Source organism: Triticum urartu, chromosome 5A (assembly GCF_056163025.1).
Source record: "Triticum urartu cultivar PI428250 chromosome 5A, HENAU_Tu73, whole genome shotgun sequence".
Taxonomy (NCBI): Eukaryota; Viridiplantae; Streptophyta; class Magnoliopsida; order Poales; family Poaceae; genus Triticum; species Triticum urartu.
In genome coordinates this window covers 414,286,416-414,308,996 of record NC_141877.1, presented here as the reverse complement: position 1 = coordinate 414,308,996, position 22,581 = coordinate 414,286,416, and positions in this window count along the sequence as shown.

The following is a 22,581-nucleotide window of genomic DNA, read 5'->3' as shown; positions in this document are numbered from 1 at the left end:
CCTTACGAAGCAACGCATAAACTAGGGTTTAAGCTTCTGTCACTGTAGCAACCCATCATCTACTTATTACTTCCCAATGCCTTCCTCTAGGCCAAAATAATGGTGAAGTGTTATGTAGTCGACATTCACATAACACCACTAGACGAGAGACAACATACATCTCATCAAAATATCGAACGAATACCAAATTCACATGACTACTAATAGCAAGACTTCTTCCATGTCCTCAGGAACAAACATTACTACTCACAAAGTATATTCATGTTCATAATCAGAGGGGTATTAATATGCATATAGGATCTGAACATATGATCTTCCACCAAATAAACCAACTAGCATCAACTACAAGGAGTACTTAACACTACTAGCAACCTACTAGTACCAATCCCGGACTTGGAGACAAGAATTGGATACAAGAGATGAACTAGGGTTTTGAGAGGAGATGGTGCTGGTGAAGATGTTGATGGAGATTGCCCTCTCCCGATGAGAGGAACGTTGGTGATGACGATGGCGATGATTTCCCCCTCCCGGAGGGAAGTTTCCCCGGCAGAACAGCTCTGCCAGAGCCCTAGATTGGTTCCGCCAAGGTTCTGCCTCATGGCGGCGGAGTTTCGTCCGAGAAGATGGCTTATGATTTTTTTCCTCATCGAAAGACTTCATATAGCAGAAGATGGTCATCGGAGGGCCACCAGGGGGCCACGAGGTAGGGGGCGCGCCCAAGGGGGTAGGGCGCTCCCCCCACCCTTGTGGGCAGGGTGTGGCCCCCCTGGTGAACTTCTTGCGCTCGGTATTTTTTATATATTCTGAAAATGTCTTCCGTGAAGTTTCAGGACTTTTGGAGCTGTGCAGAATAGGTCTCTAATATTTGCTCCTTTTCCAGCCCAGAATCCCAGCTGCCGGCATTCTCCCTCTTTATGTGAACCTTGTAAAATAAGAGAGAATAGGCATAAGTATTGTGACATAATGTGTAAAATCAGCCCATAATGCAATAAATATCGTTATAAAAACATGATGCAAAATGGATGTATCAACTCCCCCAAGCTTAGACCTTGCTTGTCCTCAAGCGAAAGCCGAAATCGAAAAATATGTCCACATGTTTAGAGATAGAGGTGTCGATAAAAATAAATTACGGACATGAGGGCATCATGATCATTCTTAGAACAACAACTTCTATAATTCTTGTCATATGATCTCTTATGCTAGGGTAATAATTCAATCACAATTTCAAGTTTGAATCATAAACTTCATTGAAAACTAGCAAACTATAATCTCGGTCATTGGAGCAATTGCAATTTATCATAACATAGGAAAGAGTCAATATATTAAGAGCTTTCAGCAAGTCCACATACTCAACTATAATATAGTCTTTCATAATTGCTGACACTCACGCAATCCTTATGGGTATGGAGTTTTAATCGGACACAGAGAAAGATAGGGGCTTATAGTTTTGCCTCCCAACGTTTTACCTCAAGGGTAATGTCAACAATAATAGTTCATGAAAACTCACATCCAATTAGCCATATATACCAGGATCTTTCCAACATACTGTGCTTGCCAAAGGATAAAATGTAAAGGAAGGGCGAAGATCACCATGACTCTTATGCAAGGTAGGAGATAAAAGTAAAAGATAGGCCCTTCGCAGAGGGAAGCAGAGGTTGTCATGCGCTTTTATGGTTGGATGCACAAAATCTTAATGCGAAAGAACGTAACTTTATATTACCACTTGTGATATGGACCTTTATTATGCAGTCTGTCGCTTTTATTTCTTCCGTATCACACGATCGTATAAAGTTTATTTTCTCCCACACTAATAAGTCATACATATTTAGAGAGCAATTTTTATTGCTTGCACCGATGACAACTTACTTGGAGGATCTTACTCAATCCATAGGTAGGTATGGTGGACTCTCATGGCAAAACTGGTTTAAGGGTATTTGGAAGCACAAGTAGTATCTCTACTTGGTGCGATGAATTTGGCTAGCATCAGGGGGAAAGGCAAGCTCAACCATGTTGGATGATCCATGACAATATAATTTGTCTCAGATGTAAGAGAACATAACCATTACGTTGTCTTCCTTGTCCAACGTTAACTTTTTAGCATGTCATATTTTAATGAGTGCTTCACAATCATAAAAGATGTCCAAGATAGTATATGTGAAGACCTCTCTTTCTTTATTACTTCCTATTAATTGCAACGATGACCAAAACTATGTTTGTCAACTCTCAACAACTTTTATTCATCATACTTTTTCTATGTGAGCTCATTACTCTCCATAAGGATCCATATGATCTCTTTGTTTCCTTTTTTATTTATTTCTCTTTTCTTTTATTCACTTAGGATCATGGCAAAATAATCAAGCCCTTGACTCAACACTAACCTTTATTATATAGCTCATGGACTCGATTACATAGAAGGATCATAAAGCAAAACTCACAACTAGATCATACTAAGAACTTTATTCTACTAGATCAAGATATTACCAAAAGGATCGAACTAAGAAAAATGGTAAAGATAAAAGTGATGGTGATACGATACCGGGGCACTCCCCCAAGCTTGGCAGTTGCCAAGGGGAGTACCCATACCTATGTGATTATGTCTCTCTCTTCGGGGATGGTGATGTGATATTCTTGGCGATGATGCCCCTCAGGATAGGATTCTCCTCCTGGAGCTTATTGACTTGCTGCTTGAGGTCCATTATTTCCTTTCAGAGTTTTCCTGTAATAGCCAAAGCTCCCTGCACCCAAGGGTGCTGCATAGCTACGGGACAACCAATGACACTCTTTTTCATATTCTCATAAGAAAGAAATCTAACATTGGAAGGGATAACTGAGTTTGGAATAGCTGAGCTCTGCAGTTCTCCCATTCTAAATCCAGCTCGCAAGTGGGAAGTGACTTCTTGATTCTCTTCCATGGAATCTACCCTCTTCAGATCAGCCTCCATCTCTTCCTCCGTTGCTAGCCCAAAGAGGTCAACATTATTGTTTGTCATTGATCTCGGTGCCGGATGAGACTCCCGGCTCTCCCCGACTGACTCTTGCGAAGACATCTTGCTCTAATCTGCAGCAGCAACAGCTCGAAACACAAATAGAGGATAATTGCGTGATATGGGAGTCAAAACCCCCGGAGATTATATAATGAATTTTTACCGACCAAAATATGTAACGTGTAAGAAAACGGAGTCCGGAGAGCACACGAGGTGCCCACGAGGTAGGGGGCGCGCCAAGTAGGGTAGGGCGCGCCCTCCACCCTCGTGGAGGCCTCGTGTCCTTCCCGGACTGCTTCTTATTTTTCTATTTTTCTAAATATTCCAAAATGGAGAAATATTGCCTTAAAAACTGTTTTGGAGTCGGTTTACTTACCGTACCACATACCTATTCCTTTTCGGAGTCTGAAACATTTCGGAAAGTGTCCCTTATGTATTCCTCCGGGGTTATGGTTTCAATAACATTGGTTTCAACATTTATGGGATTACCTGAGATATAATGTTTGATTCTTTAACCGTTCACCACCTTCGGATTTGTACCTTCGAAGTTGTTGATTTTTATGGCACCGGAACGATAGACCCCCTCGATAATGTAAGGACCTTCCCATTTAGAGAGAAGTTTTCCTGCAAAAAATCTTAAACGAGAGTTGTATAGCACTACATAATCACCTACATTAAACTCACGCTTTTGTATCCTTTTATTATGCCATCTTTTAACTTTTTCTTTAAACAACTTGGAATTTTCGTAGGCTTGGGTTCTCCATTCATCGAGTGAGCTAATATCAAATAACCTCTTCTCACAGGCAAGTTTAAAATCATAATTAAGCTCTTTAATAGCCCAATATGCCTTGTGTTCTAGTTTGAGAGGTAAGTGACATGCTTTTCCATAAACCATTTTATATGGAGATATACCCATAGAATTTTTATATGCAGTTCTATAGGCCCATAATGCATCATCAAGTTTCTTGGACCAATTCTTTCTAGACCTATTGACCGTCTTTTGCAAAATTAATTTGAGCTCTCTATTGCTCAATTCTACTTGACCACTAGACTGTGGGTGATAAGGAGATGCAATTCTATGATTAACATCATATTTAGCAAGCATTTTACGGAAAGCACCATGAATAAAATGTGAACCACCATCAGTCATTAAATATCTAGGGACTCCAAACCTTGGAAAAATAACTTCTTTAAGCATCTTAATAGAAGTGTTATGATCAGCACTACTAGTTGGAATAGCTTCTACCCACTTAGTAACGTAATCAACAGCAAGTAAAATATGTGTATATCCATTAGAGGCAGGAAAAGGTCCCATATAGTCAAAGCCCCAAACATCAAATGGTTCAATAATGAGTGAATAGTTCATAGGCATTTCTTGATGTCTACTAATATTACCAATTCTTTGACATTCATCATAAGATAAGACAAACTTACAGGCATCTTTGAAGAGAGTAGGCCAATAAAAACCAGATTTCAATACCTTATGTGTAGTTCTATCTCCAGCATGGTGTCCTCTATAAGCTTCAGAGTGACACTTGCGTAGGATATGTTCATGTTCATGCTCAGGTACACAACGTCTAATAACACCATCTACTCCTTCTTTTTAAAGATGTGGGTCATCCCAAAAGTAATGCCACAAATTATAGAAGAACTTTTTCTTTTGCTGGTATGTGAAACTAGGTGGTATGAATTTGGCAACAATGTAATTAGTATAATCAGCATACCATGGAGCGGTATGAGAAGCATTTATGACATTTAATTGCTCATCAGGAAAGCTATCATCAATAGGTAGTGGGTCATCAAGCACATTTTCCCATAAGATATTTAATAGCAGCATGATCAGTGTGAATAGTTACTTTATAATCAACAATATAAGGTCTGAACTTATCACAAGCAAATACAACTGCTAAGAATTCCTTTTCAGTAGTAGCATAATTAATTTGAGCATTGTCTAGGGTTTTACTAGCATATTGAATAATGTTTAATTTCTTATCAACTATTTGCCCTAGAACAGCACCTACAGCATAATCACTAACATCACACATAATTTCAAAGGGTAAATTACAATCAGGTGGCTAAACAATAGGTGCAGAGATCAATGCTTTCTTAAGTATTTCAAATGCTTCTACATAATCATCATCAAAGACAAATGGTATATCTTTTTGTAATAAATTAGTCAGAGGCCGAGAGATTTTTGAGAAGTCCTTAATGAACCTCCTATAAAATCTGGCGTGACCAAGGAAACTTCTTATACCTTTGATGTCCTTGGGGCATGGCATCTTTTCAATAGCATCAACCTTGGCTTTATCAACTTTAATACCTCTTTCAGAAACTTTATGCCCCAAGACAATACCTTCATTAATCATAAAGTGGCACTTTTCCCAGTTTAATACAAGATTAGTTTCTTCACATCTCTGCAAAACTCGATCAAGGTTGCTCAAGCAATCATCAAAATAAGATCCATAGACGGAGAAATCGTCCATGAAAACCTCACAAATCTTTTCACAAAAGTCAGAGAATATAGCCATCATGCATCTTTGAAAGGTAGCAGGTGCATTACATAAACCAAAAGGCATACGTCTATAAGCAAAAGTACCAAAAGGGCAAGTAAAAGTAGTCTTTGATTGATCCTTGGCTGACACAGGTATTTGAGAGAAACCAGAATAACCATCTAGAAAGCAAAAATGTGTATGTTTGGATAATCTTTCTAGCATTTAATCGATAAAAGGTAAGGGGTAATGATCCTTTTTAGTGGCCTTATTTAATTTCTGTAAATCAATTACCATCCTATAACATGTAATAATTCTTTGAGGAATCAATTCATCTTTATCATTAGGAACGACAGTAATACCTCCCTTCTTAGGGACACAATGGACAGGACTTACCCATTGACTATCAGCAATGGGATAGATTATACCTACCTCAAGGAGCTTTAGTATTTCCTTTCTTACCACTTCTTTCATTTTAGGATTCAGCCGTCGTTGATGATCACGAACTGGTTTAGCATCTTCTTCCAAATTTATTTTATGTTGACATGGAGTGGGACTAATTCCCTTAAGATCATCAAGAGTATACCCAATAGCAGCACGATGCTTCTTCAGAGTTTTCAATAATCTCTCTTCCTTATGCTCTGAAAGGTTAGCACTAATAATAATAGGATATATCCTTTTCTCATCAAGATAAGCATATTTAAGAGTATCAGGCAAGGGTTTAAGCTCAAACACGGGATCACCCTTGGGTGGAGGAGGATCCCCTAGGATTTTAACAGGTAAATTGTGTTTCAGAATAGGTTCCTGTTTAAACAATACTTCATCTATTTCCCTTCTTTCATTCATAAACATATCATTTTCATGGTCTAGCAAATATTGTTCTAAAGGATCACTAGGAGGTACGGCAATAGAAGCAAGACCAACAATTTCATCCTTACTAGGTAATTCTTCTTCACGGTGTTGTCTACTAAATTTAGAGAAATTAAATTCGTGAGACATATCATCTAAACCGATAGTAACATCATCCTTTTTGCAATCTATCTTAGCATTAACAGTGTTTAAGAAGGGTCTACCAAATATAATGGGACAAAAGCTATCTTGTGGGGAACCAAGAATAAGAAAATCAGCAGGATATTTAGTTTTCCCACACAAGACTTCAACATCTCTAACAATTCCCATTGGTGAAATAGTATCTCTATTGGCAAGTTTAATTGTGACATCAATATCTTCTAATTCAACAGGTGCAATATCATGCATAATTTCTCTATATAGATCAATAGGTATTGCACTAGCACTGGCACCCATATCACATAAGCCATGATAACAATGATCTCCTATTTTAACAGAAATAACAGGCATGCCTACCACAGGCCTATGTTTATCTTTAGCACAAGGTTTAGCAATTCTAGCAGTTTCATCACAGAAATAAATAACATGCCCATCAATATTATCGACCAAAAGATCTTTAACAATAGCAATATTAGATTCAACTTTAATTTGCTCAGAAGGTGTATAAGTTTTAATATTGATTTTACGAACCACAGTTGAAGCTTTAGCATGATCCTTTATCCTAACAGGGAAATGTGGTTTCTCAACATAAGAAGTAGGAACAATAGGATCATTATAAGTGATAGTCTTTTCTTCAACTTTAATAGGTGCAGCTACTTTTACTTCTATGGGAGGATGATATTTAAACCACTTCTCCTTGGGGAGATCAACATAAGTAGCAAAAGATTCACAGAAAGAAGCTACTATCTCAGAGTCAAGTCCATATAAAGTGCTAAATTTACGGAAAACATCGGTATCCATAAAAGATTTAACATATCAAACTTAGGTGTCATACCTGACTCCTTACCTTCATCGAGGTCCCAATCTTCAGAGTTGCGTTTAATTCTTTCCAATAAATCCCATTTGAATTCAATAGTCTTCATCATAAAAGAGCCAGCACAAGAAGTATCGAGCATGGTGCGATTGGTATCAGAAAGCTGAGCATATAAATTTTGAATAATCATCTCTCTTGAGAGCTCATGACTGGGGCATGAATATAACATTGATTTAAGCCTCCCCCAAGCTTGAGCGATGCTTTCTCCTTCGCGAGGCCAAAAATTATATATAGAATTGCGATCACAATGAACAAGATGCATAGGATAAAACTTCTGATGAAATTCCAATTTCAATCGTTTGTAGTTCCATGACCCCGTATCATCACATAGCCTATACCATGTCAATGCATCTTCCTTCAAAGATAAAGGGAAGACCTTCTTCTTAACAACATCTCCGGGTACACCTGCAAGCTTAAATAATCCACAAACTTCATCAACATATATTAGGTGCTCATCAGGATGCATTGTTCTGTCTCCTGCAAAAGGATTAGCTAGTAGTTTTTCTAACATACCCGAAGGAATTTCAAAGCAGACATTTTCATTTTCATTTTCAGTAGGTTGACAAGCAACTCTTTGCTCTACTGGTCGGGGTGAATATACCCCGAACAAGCCCCTTAGAGGATTACTTTCCATAGTAACAAGTGACAGTAAATTTCAGCACACTATATAAATTTTTCCTTACCAAATTCCACCTACCAAAGGCGCTTCACTCCCCGGCAACGGCGCCAGAAAAGAGTCTTGATGACCCACAAGTATAGGGGATCTATCGTAGTCCTTTCGATAAGTAAGAGTGTCGAACCCAACGAGGAGCAGAAGGAAATGATAAGCGGTTTCCAGCAAGGTATTCTCTACAAGTACTAAAATAAGTGGTAACAGATAGTTTTGTGATAGGATAATTTGTAACGAGCAACAAGTAACAAAAGTAAATAAAGTGCAGCAAGGTGGCCCAATCCTTTTTGTAGCAAAGGACAAGCCTGGACAAACTCTTATATAGAGAAAAGCGCTCCCGAGGACACATAGGAATATCGTCAAGCTAGTTTTCATCACGCTCATATGATTTGCGTTCGGTACTTTGCTAATTTGGTATGTGGGTGGACCGGTGCTTGGGTACTGCCCTTACTTGGACAAGCATCCCACTTATGATTAACCTATATTGCAAGCATCCGCAACTACAACAAAAGTATTAAGGTAAACCTAACCATAGCATGAAACATATGGATCCAAATCAGCCCCTTATGAAGCAACACATAAACTACGGTTTAAGCTTCTGTCACTGTAGCAACCCATCATCTACTTATTACTTCCCAATGCCTTCCTCTAGGCCCAAATAATGGTGAAGTGTTATGTAGTCGATGTTCACATAACACCACTAGAGGAGAGACAACATACATCTCATCAAAATATCGAACGAATACCAAATTCACATGACTACTAATAGTAAGACTTCTCCCATGTCCTCAGGAACAAACGTAACTACTCACAAAGCATATTCATGTTCATAATCAGAGGGGTATTAATATGCATATAGGATCTGAACATATGATCTTCCACCAAATAAACCAACTAGCATCAACTATAAGGATTAATTAACACTACTAGCAACCTACTAGTACCAATCCCGGACTTGGAGACAAGAATTGGATACAAGAGATGAACTAGGGTTTTGAGAGGAGATGGTGCTGGTGAATATGTTGATGGAGATTGCCCTCTCCCGATGAGAGGAGCGTTGGTGATGACGATGGCGATGATTTTCCTCTCCCGGAGGGAAGTTTCCCCGGCAGAACAGCTCTGCCAGAGCCCTAGATTGGTTCCGCCAAGGTTCTACCTCATGGCGGCGGAGTTTCGTCCGATAAGATGGCTTATGATTTTTTTCCTCATCGAAAGACTTCATATAGCAGAAGATAGTCATTGGAGGGCCACCAGGGGGCCACGAGGTAGGGGGCGCGCCCAAGGGGGTAGGGCGCTCCCCCCACCCCTGTGGGCAGGGTGTGGCCCCCCTGGTGAACTTCTTGCGCTCGGTATTTTTTATATATTCTGAAAATGTCTTCCGTGAAGTTTCAGGACTTTTGGAGCTGTGCAGAATAGGTCTCTAATATTTGCTCCTTTTCCAGCCCGGAATCCCAGCTGTCGGCATTCTCCCTCTTTATGTAAACCTTGTAAAATAAGAGAGAATAGTCATAAGTATTGTGACATAATGTGTAAAATCAGCCCATAATGCAATAAATATCGATATAAAAACATGATGCAAAATGGACGTATCACATACTAATCAAGCAATTATGTCTTCTCAAAATAACATAGCCAAAGAAAGCTCATGCCTACAAAATCATATAGTTTGGCCATGCTCCATCTTTGTCACACAAAATGCTCTCATCATGCACAACCCCCATGACAAGCCAAGCAATTGTTTCATACTTTAGTATTCTCAAACTTTTTCAACTTTCACGCAATACATGAGCGCGAGCCATGTACATAGCACTATGGGTGGAATAGAATATGATGATGGAGGTTGTGTGGAGAAGACAAAAAGAGAGAAAGTCTCACATTGACGCGGCTAATCAACGAGCTATGGAGATGCCCATCAATTGATGTCAATGCGAGGATTAGGGATTGCCATGCAATGGATGCACTAGAGCTATAAATGTATTAAAGCTAAACAAAAGAAACTAAGTGGGTGTGCATCCAACTTGCTTGCTCACGAAGAACTAGGGCGTTTGAGGAAGCCCATTGTTAGAATATACAAGCTAAGTTCTATAATGAAAAATTACCACTAGTATATGAAAGTGACAAAATAAGAGACTCTCTATCATGAAGATCATGGTGCTACTTTGAAGCACAAGTGTGGAAAAAGGATAGTAGCATTGTCCCTTCTCTCTTTTTCTCTCATTTTTTGGGCCTTCCTTTTTTTGGCCTTTCTCTTTTTTCCTCACACGGGACAATGCTCTAATAATGATGATCATCACACTTCTATTTATTTACAACTCAAGGATTACAACTCGATACTAAAACAAAATATGACTCTATATGAGTGCCTCCGGCGGTGTACCGGGATGGGCAATGAATCAAGAGTGACATGTATGAAAATTTTGCATGGTGGCCTTGCCACAAATACGATGTCAACTACATGATCATGCAAGGAAATATGACAATGATGATGCGTGTCATAATAAACGGAACGGTGGAAAGTTGCATGGCAATATATCTCGGAATGGCTATGGAAATGCCATAATAGGTAGGTATGGTGGCTGTTTTGAGGAAGATATAAGGAGGCTTATGTGTGATAGAGCATATCATATCACGGGGTTTGGATGCGCCAGCGACGTTTGCACCAACTCTCGAGGTGAGAAAGGGCAATGCACGGTACTGAAGAGGCTAGCAATGATGGAAGGGGAGAGTGCGTATAATCCATGGACTCAACATTAGTCATAATGGACTCACATACTTATTGCAAAAATCTACAAGTCATCAAAACCAAGCACTACGGGCATGCTCCTAGGGGGATAGATTTGTAGGAAAAGACCATCGCTCATCCCCGACAGCCACTCATAAGGAAGACAATCAAAGAACACCTCATGCTTCAAATTTGTCACACAACGGTTACCATACATGCATGCTATGGGACTTGCAAACTTCAACACAAGTATTTCTCAAATTCACAATTACTCAACTAGCATGACTCTAATATCACCATCTTCATATCTCAAAACAATCATCAAGTATCCAACTTCTCATAGTATTCAATGCACTCTATATGAAAGTTTTTATTATACCCATCTTGGATGCCTATCATATTAGGACTAATTTTATAGCCAAAGCAAATTACCATGTTGTTCTAAAAGACTCTCAAAATAATATAAGTGAAGCATGCGAGATCAATAATTTCTATAAAATAAAACCACCGCCATGCTCTAAAAGATATAAGTGAAGCACTAGAGCAAAATTATCTAGCTCAAAAGATATAAGTGAAACACATAGAGTATTCTAATAAATTCCGATTCATGTGTGTCTCTCCCAAAAGGTGTGTACAGCAAGGATGATTGTGGTAAACTAAAAAGCAAAGACTCAAATCATACAAGACGCTCCAAGCAAAACACATATCATGTGGTGAATAAAAATATAGCCTCAAGTAAAGTTACCGATAGACGAAGACGAAAGAGGGGATGCCTTCCGGGGCATCTCCAAGCTTAGGCTTTTTGTTGTCCTTGAATTTTACCTTGGGGTGCCTTGGGCATCCCCAAGCTTAGGCTCTTTTCACTCCTTATTCCAAAATCCATCAAATTTTTACCCAAAAACTTGAAAACTTCACAACACAAAAACTTAAACAGAAAATCTCATGAGCTCCGTTAGTATAAGAAAACAAATCACCACCTTAAGGTACTGTAATGAACTCATTATTTATTTATATTGGCGTTAGACCTACTGTATTCCAACTTCTCTATGGTTCATACCCCTCGATACTAGCCATAGATTCATCAAAATAAGCAAACAACACACAAAAACAGATTCTGTAAAAAACAGAACAGTTTGTAGTAATCTGTAGGTCTCGAATACTTCTGTAAATCCAAAAATTATGAAAAATTAGGAAGTCCTAAATAATTTGTATATTGATCTACTACAGTTGGAATTGGTATTTTATCACTCTCTGGTTAAAAATAAAAATAATTCTCGTGAGTGCATACTTTCTGTTTTTTTCAGCAAGATCAAACAACAAACACCCAAGAATATCCTAAAGGCTTTACTTGGCACAAACACTAATTAAAACATAAAACCACATCTAAACAGAGGCTAGATAAATTATTTATTACTAAACAGGAACAAAAATCAAGGAACAAAATTAAAATTGGGTTGCCTCCCAACAAGGGTTATCGTTTAACGCCCCTAGCTAGGCAAAGAGATTTCAATGATGCTCACATGAAAGACAAGAATTGAAGCACAAAGAGAGCATCATAAAACATATGACAAACACATCTAAGTCTAACATACTTCCTATGCATAGGCATCTTATAGGCAAAAAAATTATCAAGGCAAGCAAAAACTAGCATATGCAAGGAAGCGGAAAGAAACAATAGCAATCTCAACATAACGAGAGGTAATTTAGTAACATGAAAATTTCTACAACCATATTTTCCTATCTCATAATAATTACATGTAGGATCATAAGAAAATTCAACAATATAGCTATCACAAAACATATTCTTAACACGATCCACATGTATGCAAAGTTGACACTCTTCCAAAATAGTGCGATTAACATTAACTAAAGTCATGACCTCTCCAAACCCATTATTATCAAAAACTTCATAAGATTGAACATTCTCCAAATATGTGGGATCTAATGTTGACACTCTTCCAAATCCACTTTCAATATTATTGCAAACATTATTATGAATCTCATATTCATCATGGGGCTTAAATAAATTTTCAAAATCATAAGAAGAATCACCCCAATCATGATCATTGCAACAAATAGTAGTCATAGCAAAACTAGCATCCCCAAGCTTGAGGTTTTGCATATCATTAACACAATTGTCATTAAGATAATTTATAATAACATCATTACAATCATGCTTTTCATCGAAGGAACTATCAAGTATGGGTGCAATAGCAACGATCTCATGTTTAACATAAGAAACTATAGCAAACTCATCTTCATAAATATTGGCATCATGGCCACAAGAATAGCAAGCATCATGTTCATCAAGGGATATTTCAATCAAATCATCAGAATCATAATTATCTATATATTCATGCATATCATTATTTTCATCCCCGGCAACGGCGCCAGAAATCCTTCTTGCTACCTCTTGAGAATGCGTTAGTTTTCCCTTGAAGAGGAAAGGGTGATGCAGCAAAGTAGTGTAAGTATTTCCCTCGGTTTTTGAGAATCAAGGTATCAATCCAGTAGGAGAAGGTACAATTACCTCATCAAGTTCTACTTTCCTCCCACTCACTTCTTTCGAGAGAAACTCCTTCTCTATAAAGGATCCATTCTTAGCAACAAATATCTTGCCTTCGGATCTGTGATAGAAGGTGTACCCAACAGTCTCCTTTGGGTAACCTATGAAGACACATTTCTATGATTTGGGTTTGAGCTTATCATGTTGAAGCTTTTTTCACATAAGCATCGCAGCCCAAACTTTAAGAAACGACAACTTGGGTTTCTTGCCAAACCACAGTTCATATGGTGTCGTCTCAATGGATTTCGATCGTGCCCTATTTAACGTGAATGCAGACGTCTCTAAAGCATAACCCCAAAATGATAGCGGTAAATCAGCAAGAGACATCATAGATCGCACCGTATCTAATAAAGTGCGGCTACGACGTTCGGACACAGCATTACGCTGTGGTGTTCCAGGTGGCATGAGTTGCGAAACTATTCCGTATTGTTTTAAATGAAGACCAAACTCATAACTCAAATATTCACCTCCACGATCAGATCGTAGAAACTTAATTTTCTTGTTACAATGATTTTCCACTTCACTCTGAAATTCTTTGAACATTTCAAATGTTTCAGACTTATGTTTCATCAAGTAGATATACTCATATCTGCTCAAATCATCTGTGAAGGTCAGAAAATAACGATACCCGCTACGAGCATCAACACTGATCGGACCGCATACATCAGTATGTGCTACCTCTTGAGCATGCGTTGGTTTTCCCTTGAAGAGGAAAGGGTGATGCAACAAAGTAGCGTAAGTATTTCCCTCAGTTTTTGAGAACCAAGGTATCAATCCAGCAGGAGACTACATGCAAGTCGCCTAGTACCTGCACAAAAAATCAAGAACCTTACAACCAACACGATAAAGGGGTTGTCAATATTTTCACGGGCACTCGCAAAAGTGAGATCTGATAAAGATAATAAGATAAATATTTTTGGTATTTTTGTTGTATAGATTGGAAAATAAAGATTGCAAAATAAATAGTAAACTAGAATTATAGATCGGAAACTTATATGATGTAAAGTAGACCCGGGGGCCATAGGTTTCACTAGTGGCTTCTCTCATGATAGCATATATTATAGTGGGTGAACAAATTACTGCCGAGCAATTGATAGAAAAGTGCATAGTTATGAGAATATCTGGGCATGATCATGAACATAGGTATCACGTCCATGTCAAGTAGACTGAAATGATTATGCATCTACTACTATTACTCCACACATCGAACGCTATCCAGCATGCATCTAGAGTATTAAATTCATAAGAACAGAGTAACACATTAGGCAAGATGACATGATGTAGAGGGATAAACTCAAGCAATATGATATAAACCCCATCTTTTTATCCTTGATGGCAACAATACAATACGTGTCGGTTCCCTTTCTATCACTGGGATTGAGTACCGCAAGATTGAACCCAAAGCTAAGCACTTCTCCCATTGCAAGAAAGATCAATCTAGTAGGCCAAACTAAACCGATAATTCGAAGAGACTTGCAAAGATATCAAATCATGCATATAAGAATTCAGAGAAGAACCAAATATTGTTCATAGATAATCTTAATTATAAACCCACAATTCATCGGACCTCGGAAAACACACCGCAAAAAGTATTACATCGAATAGATCTCCAAGAACATCGAGGAGAACTTTGTATTGAGAACCAAAGAGAGAGAAGAAGCCATCTACCTAATAACTATGGACCCAAAGGTCTGTCGTAAACTACTCACACATCATCGGAGAGGCTATGGTGTTGATGTAGAAGCCCTCCGTGATTGATTCCCCCTCCGGCAGATCACCGGAAAAGGCCCCAAGATGGGATCTCACGGGTACAGAAGGTTGCAGCGGTGGAAACGTGGTTTCGTGGTTCCTCTGGATGTTTTTAGGGTATAAGAGTATATATATATAGGCGAAACAAGTAGGTCGGTGGAGCTACGAGGGGCCTGAGGGAGTCCTGGACTAAGGGGTCCTCGGGCGTCCAGCCTGTTATCCATGGGTCGGACTGATGGACTGTGAAGACATGAAGGCCGAAGACTGTACCTGTGTCCGGATTGGACTCTCCTTGGCGTGGAAGGCAAGCTTGGCGACCGACTATGAAGATTCCTTCTTATGTAATCGACTCTATGTAACCATAGATCCCCCCCGGTGTCTATATAAACCGGAGGGGTTAGTCCGGAAAGGATATACTCATGACCATAGTCATACAGGCTAGGCTTCTAGGGTTTAGCCATTACGATCTCGTGGTAGATCAACTCTTGTGATACTCATATTCATCAAGATCAATCAAGCAGGTAGTAGGGTATTACCTCCATAGAGAGGGCCCAAACCTGGGCAAACATTGTGTCCCCCGTCTCCTATTACCATCGATCCTAGACGCACAGTTCGGGATCCCCTACCCGAGATCCGCCGGTTTTGACACCGACATCGGTGCTTTCATTGAGAGTTCCATTATATCGTTGACGAAAGGCTCGATGTCTCGCCTTGTCCTTAAAGACAACATCATCTCCGGGGGAGCTCTGGCCCCAGGCCAAACCCTCTGGCTGGGCGGCTTTACTATGATCGCCCGTTTGGCCATTGAGCCGACGATGACCTCTCGGTCCATCGAAAACCCCCTTCGCATCAACTCCGAGCAATCCAAGCAGATGGATCCGACGGAGTTTTCGTCTTTGAACAGACTCCTAGATCGCATCGCCGCTTTGGGAATAGCCACAGACTACGATCGGATCGGGCCTAAAACCGATCAAGGAGAAATCGAGACCCTACCAGTCACCCACCAGATTGCGGTAGTTGTGGAGAAGGACGGCGAGTCTTCTTCTATACCGAAGACGGACTATGTTCGGATCGCCGATCAGGAAGAGCCGGATACTCACCCGCGAAAGGATGTGACTAGCCATCCGAACATAGCATCGGACGGCGGTCCTAAACAATCAGAAGATATTCCGGAACCTGGACTGTTAAGCCCGGAAGGTTGTCAGACTCCGGATAATCGGTCAGGTCGGGGTTTGGATTTAATTCCACCCACCCACCCGGACATAGACGCTCTCATGGGCATAAAACAGCAGCCTCAGGAAACGGTCCACCACTTCTGGGCCAGATTCCTCCTTGTCAAAGACAAGGTAAAAGATTGCCGTGAAGAGGATGCAATATCAGCATTCTGCAACAATTGCGCGGACGAAGGAATCCTCAACGCCATCAATCGCCGCCGCATACTGAAATTCGCTGACTTAGCAACCATCGTACAAAAGTACAGCGCGATGGAGAGCGCCTGGAAAACTCAGGCAGCTCGCTGGGAACAGTCAGTCCCAACTCAACTCTCCCTACAGGCGAAAAGGGCGCACCCTCGCGGCACGCCCAGTCCAACAGTCAAGAAACACAAAACCGATATGCGGCACAGCACTGTTCTGATGGGGTGGCTCGATGGCCCATAAAAAATACATACAACACCAGATACCGTGGCAACCCACAACCTTAGAGCATGTTGGATACTACGACAGGTAGCCAAGAGCGGCGAGGACATCCTTATCAAGGACGACCCAGAACGACATCCCCCAGAGGACGATAACTCAAGAGTATTGACGGTCTTTGAGACATTCGCTTCAAACAATAAGCACAAAAGGGCGCTTCGCGAGCTCACCGAAGTCTGCCAAATTGCTGAAATAATCCCCTGGAATGACACAACTATAACATTCAACGCCGGTGACGAACCAAAGTACAGAACAGTACGAGCGCCAGCCGCGTTAGTCCTCAGTCCCATTGTGGACGGGTTTCGACTTACCAAGGTCCTCATGGACGGCGGCAGCGGACTAAACCTCATTTATGAGGACACACTCCATAAAATGGAAATAGTCAAGAGTTGCATCAAGCAAAGTAACACAACCTTCCGAGGAATTATTCCCAGTCGGGAGGCGCTATGCGCGAGCGAAATCACACTTGACATAGTATTCGGCACGCCGGAGAACTATCGGTCCGAAGAAATAACTTTCCAAGTGGCCCCTTTCAGCAGCGGATATCACGCCCTATTGGGGTGGGATGCTTTTACACGCTTTCAGGCCATACCCCATTACGGGTATATGAATCTCAAAATGCCCGGGCCAAACGGTATAATCACTCTCGTCGGTGATCCGGAGATAGCACTCCGCGCTGAAAACAAAACCGCATCCCTGGCCTTGGAGGCGCTATCCGAAGCCCTCGCGGCCGAAGAATTAACCGCACTACGCTCCATGGTGGACAGGGACGACATGATCCTCGACAAACGCCCTAAATCCACATCCTTCAAACCAGCAGAAGAAATAGTCAAATTCCAGGTCCACCCAACGGACCCCAAGAAGACAGCATCTATCGAAGCTCAACTGAACCCAACAGTTGACACCGCACTACGAGAATTCCTGCGCGAAAACTGGGACATATTCGCCTGGCACCCTTCAGATATGCCAGGGATCCCACGCGAGCTGGCCGAACATAGCCTCAATATATTAAAGGGGTTTAAACCAGTTAAGCAAACACTGCAGCGCTTTTCCGAACCCAAGCGACAAGCCATGGGGGAGGAGCTGGCCAAACTCATCGAGGCCGAATTCATTAGAGAAATCAAACATCCGGACTGGCTGGCAAACCTGGTGATGGTACCAAAGAAGGAAAAATCCAGGCGCCTGTGTGTCAATTTCAAAGACCTCAACAAGGCTTGCCCTAAGGATCCCTTCCCCCCTCCTCCGCATTGATTAAATCATCGACGCCACCGCAGGACACGACTCACTGTGTTTCCTTGATGCATATTCCGAATACCATCAAATCAAAATGAAGGAGTCTGATCAAGCCGCAACAGCATTTATCACCCCATATGGGCCATTCTGCTTCAACACCATGCCTTTTGGGCTCAAGAACATCGGCGCCACATACCAACGCGTGATTCAAACATGCCTGGAGAAACAGATCGGCAAAACGGTAGAAGCTTACGTCGATGACGTCGTCATCAAAACTAGGCATGTCGAAACACTAATAGACCACTTACGTCTTACGTTAGACAACCTCCGGGCGTATGACATTAAGCTCAACCCAGAAAAGTGTGTCTTCGGCGTCCCCGCTGGAAAACTGCTGGGCTTCATCGTCTGCAATAGAGGAATCAAAGCAAATCTAGCTAAAATCCAAGCTCTGTCACCGTTGGCTACACCAACAGACCTCAAACAGGTCCAAAAGCTAGCTGGATGCGTAGCAGCGCTAAGCCGCTTTATCTCCAAATTAGGAGAAAAGGCACTACCACTCTATCGCCTCTTACGGCGCACTGATAACTTCGAATGGACAGACGCGGCGATGGCCGGACTGGAGGAAATAAAGGCCCTCCTAGCAAGCAACCCAATCCTGGCCGGACCAAACACTGGCGAGCCCATGTTGTTATACATATCGGCAACGCATTAGGTGGTGAGTGCCGTGCTCGTCGTCGAACGAGAACAGGACGGACACAAATTTCCGCTCCAAAAACTAGCATACTACGTATCAACTGTCCTCATACCGTGCAAATCCCGGTACCCCCACTACCAAAAGATAGCATATGCGGTCTTCATAGTATCCCACAAGTTACGACACTACTTCCAGGAGTGTTCCATCACGGTGGCTTCGGAGGTCCCACTCAATGACATAATAAACAACCGCGACGCCACGGGACGGATCGCCAAATGGGCCATAGAGCTACTTCCATTTGACATAACATACAAGACACGATGAGCCATCAAATCCCAAGTACTGGCCGACTTCATCGCCTAATGGAAAAAGGCCGAACTCCCTAAAGAATACGACACATATTCGAATTGGGTTATGTATTTTGATGGCTCCAAAATGTTGGCAGGGCTGGGAGCAGGAGTCGTGTTAACATCCCCGCTGGAGACATCGTCCAGTATGTACTCCAGATATTATACACAGACTCTAACAACGCAGACGAATACGAGGCCCTACAACATGGTCTTCGGATGGCCATATCCATGGGCATAAAACGCCTGGAGGTGCGCGGGGACTCGAACCTCGCCATATCTTAAATAAACAGCGACTTTGACGCTAAAGATCCGAAGATGGCAGCTTATCGTAATGCCATATTAAAAATATCGGCTCGGTTCAAGGGGCTTGAATTTCATCATGTCGCCCGAGAAAGTAACCAAGTGGTAGACGTCATTGCTCGCATCGGCGCTAAGCGCGACCCCGTCCCACCCAACATCTTCTTGGAAAGGCTTTTCAAGCCATCTGTGGTGTGGCAAGGGGAGGGCGACAACAATAGCCCAGATCCGAATACAACTCCAAATCCTGAACACACCGATAGTATCGGGGGCTCAGCCACCGAAGTAACACCGTCGGCCCATCTCATTATGGAAGTAATTGCTCCATGGACCGAACCTTTCTTGGCCTACATTAATAGGAAGGAGCTCCCCGAAGACCAGAATGAGGCTCGCCGCATTCTCCAGCGCTCAAAGGCCTACAAGGTTCACGACGGAGAGCTCTACAAAAAAAGTACCACCGGAGTACTTCAAAGATGTATCTCCACAGAAGAGGGGCGGCAGCTTCTAGCAGAAATTCATGCCAGTCTCGGTGGACACCACGCCGCAGCTCGGGATCTTATTAGTAAGGCCTTCCGTACTGGGTTTTATTAGCCGACAGCCCGAGCAGACGCACAGGACCTCGTCCAACGTTGCGTCGGATGCCAACTCTTCGCCAACCAAAGCCACATGCCCCCAACTACCTTACAGACTATCCCCATCACTTAGCCTTTCGCGGTCTGGGGACTGGATATGGTTGGACCCCTTCAAGGGGGAAGCCATAAGAAAAAATACCTGCTGGTTATGGTGGACAAATTCACTAAGTGGATAGAGGCTAAACCAGTCAAAACGGCTGAGTCCGGCCTGGTGATAGACTTCATATCCGGTGTTGTGCACCATTATGGTGTCCCACACAGCATCATCACCGACAACGGCTCTAATTTCACAGCCGACGAGGTAAAAACCTGGTGTATTAATCTAGGTATTAAACTCGATTACGCCTCCGTATACCACCCACAAACCAACGGTCAAGTAGAACGAGCCAACAGTCTTATTATGAGCGGCATTAAGCCCAGACTAGTGCGGTCTTTGAAAGAATCAGACAAGCACTGGGTTGAGGAGCTCGACTCCGTACTCTGGGGGATGCGGACCACGCCCAACCGTACTACCGGATACACACCTTTCTTCATGGTGTATGGCGCAGAGGTCGTATTGCCCTGCGATATTATTCACGACTCACCTCGAGTGCGTATGTACGAAGAGAGAGAAGCCGAGCTTGATCGGCAGGACGGCCTAGATGCCCTGGAGGAGGAACGCGATGTCGCAAAAGCCCGTTCAGCATTTTACCAACAGCAGGCTCGAAGATACCAAAGCAGAGAAGTACGGGCCAAGACTCACAATGTTGGCGACCTCGTTCTGCGTCTGTCGGAGAAGAAAAAGGACAAACTCAAGCCCAAATGGGAGGGTCCCTTCATAATTGACGAAGTTCTCACCGAAGGTGCATACCGTCTTTGCGATGCATCAGACAATCGCCTCGAGCCGAACCCCTGGAACGCGACCAGACTCTGAAGATTCTATGCCTAGCGCCAAACCCCTTGTTCGTCTCCTCCTCCCCTGTAGTTTCCATTATTTTTTCTCTCTTTTCCGATTACTTTCTTCTTTCTCGCTTTAACGGTTTGGTACAGCTAGACCACACACCATTGACACATACATCTCTAAATATGTACGTCACTTTCACCTGGGGGCTTCTTGGACAGAGGTTCTGGTCATTCCTTGAGCATTAAGCTCCTCACATATGAGTTTTTCCATATGTACCTTTTCTTTGTCACTATATGCATCGATATGACTTAAGTTTTGGCCAAGCTGGGTTGCCTGGCTCCTGTGCTTATGCCCTACGTTCCCGTTAGTTCGGCTAGGGCATAAAGGGAGCACCTCTACGATTGTTACTGCCGGGTCATCCGGATGTGTACCTCAGACTGGGTGAAGCCGAAAGCTAGCGTTCTTAAGGGAATATTCGGTCGGTGAATTAAAGATGTTTTTTAAACTCACTCCATTGTGCACCCCCAGAAGTTATACAAACTGTGGTGCTCGCATCGCAATTCGGACATGCACATTAAATGCATGCACACCCAGGGAAAGGAACCCTTAACGGAACTATTCTCTCTGGAAGATGTTTCTTACGATATTAATGTAATATAACATAGCTAGCCGGATAAAACTTGTCTGTTCAAGCAACTATGACCCCTACGCCTAGTTTTCCAGGCATACCCTGGCCTATTCTGACGGTATTCGGAAACACTCCACACCTTCGGGTCCGGAGGTTGAAGCGAAAAGGTCTGCCATGACAAATGATATACAATTCAGCTAGAGTTCTACACAATGAGGAAAGTACACAATCACTTGGACTCGAACACTTCCTCCTCTAGACCTTCCAACAGGTAGTCTAACTTACAATCCTATTGGGAATATTTGGCGGCCACCTCTACTTGGTCATAGACTAAACTAACGGGAATATCTTCCCCATTTGACCCTAACGGTCCAACCCGAGCCATGTGATTTGGATCCAGCTTCGTATATCGCGTTTTCACCATGGCCCAGGCCTCTCGCGCGCCCTCTCGGCAAGCCGATATCTTCCGTAGTCGGATACGCCGCCGCGCTCCCTTGAACAGTTCTACAAGCTCCTCCATACTTCCTGGAGGGGAGGCGGAGGGCCATAAGGCCTTGGCAACACTCCGCATAGCCAGCCGGGCATGTTCATGCACTTGCGACAGTCTTTGCAGCAGATCACTCGATGATCCGGACACCTCCTCTTCAGGACGGCATGTCAATATACCTGCAAATATGACTATATTAGTCCCATTTATCTCTAAACTACTATAAAAATAGTTCGGACACATACTGAATATGCCGCCCCGCAACTTCTTGCTCTCCTTCACAGAATCGGCTAGCTGGGCTCGAACATCTTTCAATTCTTCACCCAATGTAGTGTTGGAATCCTGTAGCTTGTTTTTCTCGTCTCTGACGCGGGTCAGCACACGCTCGCCTGCGGCGTGTTGCCTTTTCGCCTCTTTTTCTCCCTCTTGGGCGATCCTCAACTTCTCTTCAAGTTGGTCAGACGACCCTATTATGCGACCAGCAGCAGAATTAGCACAGTTGGTATATAATTATTGTTCCTCGGTGGAGCGAAACAGTACCAGAAGACGACTTCTTAACGTTTTCCAGTTCGGCGGTAGCAGCATTTAGCTGCGCCCGACACTGCTCCAGCTCCTGGGCTA